Below are 8,607 nucleotides of genomic sequence, written 5' to 3'. Positions count from 1 at the left end.
TCCGCAGGGCTTCCGGTGTCTCTGATGAATCCGGATGCTTCTTTCTGTCCTATTAGATCATCAGCAGATAATGTCATTTATCAGACTCTTCTCCACATTTCCTTTCATTTCATCCCTCAGAAACAAACAAGAGTTTTCACAGTTCATTCATTCATATGCGATAGATAGATAGATATATAGATAGATAGATAGATAGATAGATAGATAGATAGATAGATAGATAGATAGATAGATAGATAGATAGACGGACGGACGGATTGATGGACTGATGATGGATGATGGATGGATGGATGGATAAATGGATGGATGGATGGATGGATGGATGGATGGATGGATGATGGATTGATGGATGGATGGATAAATGGACTGATGACGGATGGATGGATGGATGGATTGATGGATGGATAAATGGATGGATGATGGATTGATGGATGGATGGATAAATGGACTGATGATGGATGGATGGATGGATTGATGGATGGATGATGGATAGATGGATGGATTAATGGATGGATAGATGGATGATTGATGGATAAATGGACTGATGATGGATGGATGGATGGATGGATTGATGGATGGATAAATGGATGGATGATGGATAGATGGATGGATTGATGGATGGATAGATGGATGATTGATGGATGGATGGATGATTGATGGATGGATGGATGGATGGATGGATGGATAAATGGATGGATGGATGGATGATGGATAGATGGATGGATAGATGGATGATTGATGGATAGATGGATGATTGATGGATGGATGGATGGATGGATAAATGGATGGATGGATGATGGATAGATGGATGGATAGATGGATGATTGATGGATAGATTGGTGATTGATGGATGGATGGATGGATGATAGGTGAAGGATGGATGGATGAACGGATAGATGGATTGATGGATGGATGATGGATGATAAATGGATGATGGATGGATGGATAGATGGATGGATGATGGATAGATGGATGGATGGATGATGAATGGATAAATGGATGATGGATGGACAGACAGGCAGATAGATAGACAGACAGATGAATGGATGGATGGATAAATGGATGCATAGCTAGACAGACTGATAGATGGATGGAGAGACACAGACAGACATATAGATAGATAGATAGATAGATATCCCCAGATGAATATAAAAATAGATCATCTAGTCTGATTCAGCTTCTTTATATCTGCACAGTCGACAGAATTATGAAGAGAAATATGATCTGCCCATTCAGGCTGAGCAGCATCTGAGCAAAGATTGAAGAACTGATGAAGAACCGATGAAGAACTGATGAAGAACTGATGAAGAGCTGATGAAGAACTGATGAAGAACTGATGAAGAACTGATGAAGAACTGATGAAGAACCGATGAAGAACTGATGAAGAACTGATGAAGAACTGATGAAGAACTGATGAAGAGCTGATGAAGAACTGATGAAGAACTGATGAAGAACTGGGACGAACTGGAAGAAGTGTGTGCCGTGCAGCTCCACCTCAGACTGAATTATAGCGAGGTGTGCAGATCCATCATATGGTGTTTCAGTGAGTGCAGTAAAACAGACCCGTGTAATATATCAGCACAGAGGCAGATCAATGAAGAGGGCGCTGGATCCCAGAACCCAGGAAACTAGTGCTTAATAATAGCTCAAAATCATAAATCACTGCCAATATAAATAATTCAGAGTTGGATCTGTTGCCCACAAACAACACATCGTAATCAATGACTCCCAGGCCCCATTTATTCACCACAGTCTAGAGGAAAACAACCAGCTGACTGTGAGGAAGAAAATCAAGCAAAGAAGTTAAAAACAATTCCCAGATGAACACATCTAGTGTATAAGTGTGTGTGTGTGTGTGTGTGTGTGTGTGTGTGTGTGTGTGTGTGTGAGTGCATTTTACAACACAAGAACGCTTGAAAATGTTCTCTAGAATGAGTTTCGGCTGAACACATTGAGAAATAATGTGTGTGAAATCGAAACACTCACTCTAAAATCGAACGGGCCTTTTGAATGGGTTTTACATATGAATGGGTTTTACAAAATGCTATTGTTCCTCCTTTATAACTGAGTCTGAGAACTCAATTATGTCTCCAGAGTTGCTTCCTTTAAATCAACATTGATTCACAAGCTTCTCCTAAAACACAAAACGAGTCACAAATGTCATAAAGTAAGAGTTTAGAGCCGTAGAATCAATATGGACAGCAGCGCAAATAATGAGGAATTTGATGAGAAATGTTAATTGATGAGAAACACATTACTAACTGTGGCTTTTTTTTCATACAATAAGAGGATAGAGATTTAAAATTAAAATGGACTGCTGCACAAAATAATTTGAGAATATGATGAGAAATGTTTGAGTTCATATCGAGATTTCCGACTTTTGATTGCAGATGTTGAGATCTTGGCTAATCTGAACACAGTTTGAGATATTATTGAGTCTTCTGAAAGAAATGTGAGATTACAGGGTCGAACATTTTTCAGGAAAAGTCTCCATTTGCTCTCCATCTCATTGGAATCTATCTCATTTGTGATTTTTCTTTCATTATGGCCAAGTATCTTTAAAAAAAAAGCATTCGGACATTATTTGTGAGCAATAAAACTCCTGATAAACATGGAAACACATTACTAACTGTGAAGCCTTTGCTTTTTCCAGAGATGTTTGACTGAAAACCGGAGGTGTGATGTTATCCGCCCATGCCGACTGCTAACGCGTGTTCAATATTACATAAGTGTGAAACACTCCTACATTAAGCATCCGTAGAGGGATGCCAACACCGCCCGACATCATGCGAGTTATATCACACAACAGCGGAAAAAGTTGAGGTATTATGTAATGCATGTGTTCAGAATTCATTACACAAACTGTTAAAGGTTTTATACGCAAATGTGTGCCTGACGATACCCAACACAAGTCTCTCTGCTTGACACACACACTCTCTCCTGGAATGAACATCGATCCCACACCTCTGTCATGACCAACAGCACGTCAAGAATAAGAGTTTCATTAGTCTCAGAGCAATAAACCCATGACCCTTTCCCAAGCAGTCGCTGTGCCTTTACTCAGGGACTCCCTCTAAATCACAGCTCCTGATTCACTGCGCAGGGAACGAGAGAGAGGATTGAGACCAGACCCTATATATATATATATATTCCTATTCCCATTAGTGTAATGCAAAACATCTCATCTCAATATCATAATGCAAAAAGAATCCTAATGTATAATATAATATATATTAAGTTTCTTTGATTTTGGAAAACATTTGATCCAGTATATATATACTCACCTAAAGGATTATTAGGAACACCTGTTCAATTTCTCATTAATGCAATTATCTAATCAACCAATCACATGGCAGTTGCTTCAATGCATTTAGGGGTGTGGTCCTGGTCAAGACAATCTCCTGAACTCCAAACTGAATGTCGGAATGGGAAAGAAAGGTGATTTAAGCAATTTTGAGCGTGGCATGGTTGTTGGTGCCAGACGGGCCGGTCTGAGTATTATATAAATCCAGTACTGGGATTTTCACGCACAACCATTTCTACAAAGAATGGTGTGAAAAGGGAAAAACATCCAGTATGCGGCAGTCCTGTGGGCGAAAATGCCTTGTTGATGCTAGAGGTCAGAGGAGAATGGGCCGACTGATTCAAGCTGATAGAAGAGCAACTTTGACTGAAATAACCACTCGTTACAACCGAGGTATGCAGCAAAGCATTTGTGAAGCCACAACACGCACAACCTTGAGGCGGATGGGCTACAACAGCAGAAGACCCCACCGGGTACCACTCATCTCCACTACAAATAGGAAAAAGAGGCTACAATTTGCAAGAGCTCAACAAAATTGGACAGTTAAAGACTGGAAAAATGTTGCCTGGTCTGATGAGTCTCGATTTCTGTTGAGACATTCAGATGGTAGAGTCAGAATTTGGCGTAAACAGAATGAGAACATGGATCCATCATGCCTTGTTACCACTGTGCAGGCTGGTGGTGGTGGTGTAATGGTGTGGGGGATGTTTTCTTGGCACACTTTAGGCCCCTTAGTGCCAATTGGGCATCGTTTAAATGCCACGGCCTACCTGAGCATTGTTTCTGACCATTTCCATCCCTTTATGGCCACCATGTCCCCATCCTCTGATGGCTACTCCCAGCAGGATAATGCACCATGTCACAAAGCTCCAATCATTTCAAATTGGTTTCTTTGAACATGACAATGAGTTCACTGTACTAAAATGGCCCCCACAGTCACCAGATCTCAACCCAATAGAGCATCTTTGGGATGTGGTGGAACGGGAGATTCGCATCATGGATGTGCAGCCGACAAATCTGCGGCAACTGCAAGATGCTATCCTATCAATATGGGCCAACATTTCTAAAGAATGCTTTCAGCACCTTGTTTAATCAATGCCACATAAAATGAAGGCAGTTCTGAAGGCGAAAGGGGGTCAAACACAGTATTAGTATACAGTATTAGTATGGTGTTCCAAATAATCCTTTAGGTGAGTGTATATATATTCCTATTCCCATTAGTGTAATACTAATGTATAATATAATATAATATATTTATATTAAGTTTCTTTGATTTTGACATAACATAAGATCCAGTAAATATATATATATATATATATATATATATATATATATATATATATATATATTCCTATTCCCATTAGTGTAATGCAAAACATCTCATCTCAATATCATAATGCAAAAAGAATACTAATGTATAATATAATATATATTAAATATATATTAAGTTTCTTTGATTTTTAGGATCAAATATGATCACGGCATCATCATGATCACAATGATGCCCAGCACTACTGGTGAGAGAGCAGCTATAGTGTGTGTTACACTGGTGAGAGAGCAGCTATAGTGTGTGTTACACTGGTGAGAGAGCAGCTATAGTGTGTGTTATACTGGTGAGAGAGCAGCTATAGTGTGTGTTACACTGGTGAGAGAGCAGCTATAGTGTGTGTTACACTGGTGAGAGAGCAGCTATAGTGTGTGTTACACTGGTGAGAGAGCAGCTATAGTGTGTGTTACACTGGTGAGAGAGCAGCTATAGTGTGTGTTATACTGGTGAGAGAGCAGCTATAGTGTGTGTTACACTGGTGAGAGAGCAGCTATAGTGTGTGTTATACTGGTGAGAGAGCAGCTATAGTGTGTGTTATACTGGTGAGAGAGCAGCTATAGTGTGTGTTACACTGGTGAGAGAGCAGCTATAGTGTGTGTTATACTGGTGAGAGAACAGCTATAGTGTGTGTTACACTGGTGAGAGAGCAGCTAGTGTGTGTTACACTGGTGAGAGAGCAGCTATAGTGTGTGTTACACTGGTGAGAGAGCAGCTATAGTGTGTGTTATACTGGTGAGAGAGCAGCTATAGTGTGTGTTACACTGGTGAGAGAGCAGCTATAGTGTGTGTTACACTGGTGAGAGAGCAGCTATAGTGTGTGTTATACTGCGAGAGAGCAGCTATAGTGTGTGTTACACTGGTGAGAGAGCAGCTATAGTGTGTGTTATACTGGTGAGAGAGCAGCTATAGTGTGTGTTACACTGGTGAGAGAGCAGCTATAGTGTGTGTTATACTGGTGAGAGAGCAGCTATAGTGTGTGTTACACTGGTGAGAGAGCAGCTATAGTGTGTGTTACACTGGTGAGAGAGCAGCTATAGTGTGTGTTACACTGGTGAGAGAGCAGCTATAGTGTGTGTTATACTGCGAGAGAGCAGCTATAGTGTGTGTTACACTGGTGAGAGAGCAGCTATAGTGTGTGTTACACTGGTGAGAGAGCAGCTATAGTGTGTGTTACACTGGTGAGAGAGCAGCTATAGTGTGTGTTATACTGGTGAGAGAGCAGCTATAGTGTGTGTTACACTGGTGAGAGAGCAGCTATAGTGTGTGTTACACTGGTGAGAGAGCAGCTATAGTGTGTGTTACACTGGTGAGAGAGCAGCTATAGTGTGTGTTACACTGGTGAGAGAGCAGCTATAGTGTGTGTTATACTGGTGAGAGAGCAGCTATAGTGTGTGTTACACTGGTGAGAGAGCAGCTATAGTGTGTGTTATACTGGTGAGAGAGCAGCTATAGTGTGTGTTATACTGGTGAGAGAGCAGCTATAGTGTGTGTTACACTGGTGAGAGAGCAGCTATAGTGTGTGTTATACTGGTGAGAGAACAGCTATAGTGTGTGTTACACTGGTGAGAGAGCAGCTAGTGTGTGTTACACTGGTGAGAGAGCAGCTATAGTGTGTGTTACACTGGTGAGAGAGCAGCTATAGTGTGTGTTATACTGGTGAGAGAGCAGCTATAGTGTGTGTTACACTGGTGAGAGAGCAGCTATAGTGTGTGTTACACTGGTGAGAGAGCAGCTATAGTGTGTGTTATACTGCGAGAGAGCAGCTATAGTGTGTGTTACACTGGTGAGAGAGCAGCTATAGTGTGTGTTATACTGGTGAGAGAGCAGCTATAGTGTGTTATACTGGTGAGAGAGCAGCTATAGTGTGTGTTACACTGGTGAGAGAGCAGCTATAGTGTGTGTTACACTGGTGAGAGAGCAGCTATAGTGTGTGTTACACTGGTGAGAGAGCAGCTATAGTGTGTGTTATACTGGTGAGAGAGCAGCTATAGTGTGTGTTATACTGGTGAGAGAGCAGCTATAGTGTGTGTTACACTGGTGAGAGAGCAGCTATAGTGTGTGTTACACTGGTGAGAGAGCAGCTATAGTGTGTGTTACACTGGTGAGAGAGCAGCTATAGTGTGTGTTATACTGGTGAGAGAGCAGCTATAGTGTGTGTTACACTGGTGAGAGAGCAGCTATAGTGTGTGTTACACTGGTGAGAGAGCAGCTATAGTGTGTGTTACACTGGTGAGAGAGCAGCTATAGTGTGTGTTATACTGGTGAGAGAGCAGCTATAGTGTGTGTTATACTGGTGAGAGAGCAGCTATAGTGTGTGTTACACTGGTGAGAGAGCAGCTATAGTGTGTGTTACACTGGTGAGAGAGCAGCTATAGTGTGTGTTACACTGGTGAGAGAGCAGCTATAGTGTGTGTTATACTGGTGAGAGAGCAGCTATAGTGTGTTATACTGGTGAGAGAGCAGCTATAGTGTGTGTTATACTGGTGAGAGAGCAGCTATAGTGTGTGTTACACTGGTGAGAGAGCAGCTATAGTGTGTGTTACACTGGTGAGAGAGCAGCTAGTGTGTGTTATACTGGTGAGAGAGCAGCTAGTGTGTGTTACACTGGTGAGAGAGCAGCTATAGTGTGTGTTATACTGGTGAGAGAGCAGCTATAGTGTGTGTTATACTGGTGAGAGAGCAGCTATAGTGTGTGTTATACTGGTGAGAGAGCAGGCAGTGTGTGTTATACTGGTGAGAGAGCAGGCAGTGTGTGTTATACTGGTGAGAGAGCAGCTATAGTGTGTGTTATACTGGTGAGAGAGCAGCTATAGTGTGTGTTACACTGGTGAGAGAGCAGGCAGTGTGTGTTATACTGGTGAGAGAGCAGCTATAGTGTGTGTTATACTGGTGAGAGAGCAGCTATAGTGTGTGTTACACTGGTGAGAGAGCAGGCAGTGTGTGTTATACTGGTGAGAGAGCAGCTAGTGTGTGTTATACTGGTGCGGCACAGAATCAGAACGACCCGTCCACACGTGTCATTGCATCGGAGATAAATCAGCCTTGCTGGATTACATTTTTTGGCTTTTTAAAGTGCATTTGGATGCATAAGATGCAGTACAGAACACACATTGCTTTCAGAGCATGCACACACAACGATGTCTTTGAGGCACTGACAGTCAAACCTGCACTGTTCCGATCATAACTGACCTGTCAATCAATCTGCTTTTATTATCTACATCGCTAATGTGGGTGAAGCTGAAGAGACGTGACGCCCTGAAAGATCCCACCGGTTGGAGCGTGACCAGAATGATCTTCACCAGAAATGTCATTTCATCAAGCTCACACACCCACACACTCGCACAGGATTCCCTCACGAGCTCATTTCGCACGCCGCTCTGGAGATTTCCCACAGTGCACTGAGCAATATGAGCAAACCAACACATTTCAGCATATCCTTAAAATACTGCAACGTTTTAACATAGTCTGCATTCAATTCGAATATTCACTGGTTGATTAACAGGTGAATGAATCTTAAGAGGGGAAACTATAAACACTACAAAGCCAAACACAAATGAAAAACTGCATTAGTAAGACAAAGCTTTTGTTTTATTTTTTATGTGTATCATGGTAAAACGCCTGTGGCAACAATCCCTTATAAAACAGTCCATTTTTTGGACATGCACCATTCATGATATTTAACGATATAGTGCATGTCCAAAAAATGTGCTACAAAACACAGTGACGGCATACCCCATTTTTTTTTAGACATGCACCATATCTTAACATAGTAAATCAAGGGATTGTGCATTAATACGATTGTACTATTATGGTGCATGTCCAAAAAAATGTGGTATGCCATCACTATGTTTTGTACACCACTGTAACACATTTTTTTGGACATGCACCATAATAGTACCATGGTATTCATGCACTATCCTTTGAATTAAATACCACGATATTGTCCAATGGTGCTACAACAGTACTTTTTCATGAA

General features: G+C 41.5%; 1 protein-coding gene across 2 annotated transcripts in view; it reads right to left on the bottom strand.

Annotated features, from left to right (window-relative positions):
- The window catches only part of LOC130106520 (protein unc-13 homolog A), a 125,103-nt gene that overhangs the window by 116,003 nt on the left and 493 nt on the right, over positions 1–8,607 (bottom strand). The window lies entirely within an intron of this gene.

The sequence above is a fragment of the Rhinichthys klamathensis genome, unplaced genomic scaffold (genome assembly GCF_029890125.1).
Source record: "Rhinichthys klamathensis goyatoka isolate OS25496 unplaced genomic scaffold, OSU_Roscu_1.1 h1tg000342l_1, whole genome shotgun sequence".
Taxonomy (NCBI): Eukaryota; Metazoa; Chordata; class Actinopteri; order Cypriniformes; family Leuciscidae; genus Rhinichthys; species Rhinichthys klamathensis.
Note: the sequence above shows the minus strand (reverse complement) of the source record. Positions and strands in the feature narration are given on the sequence as shown.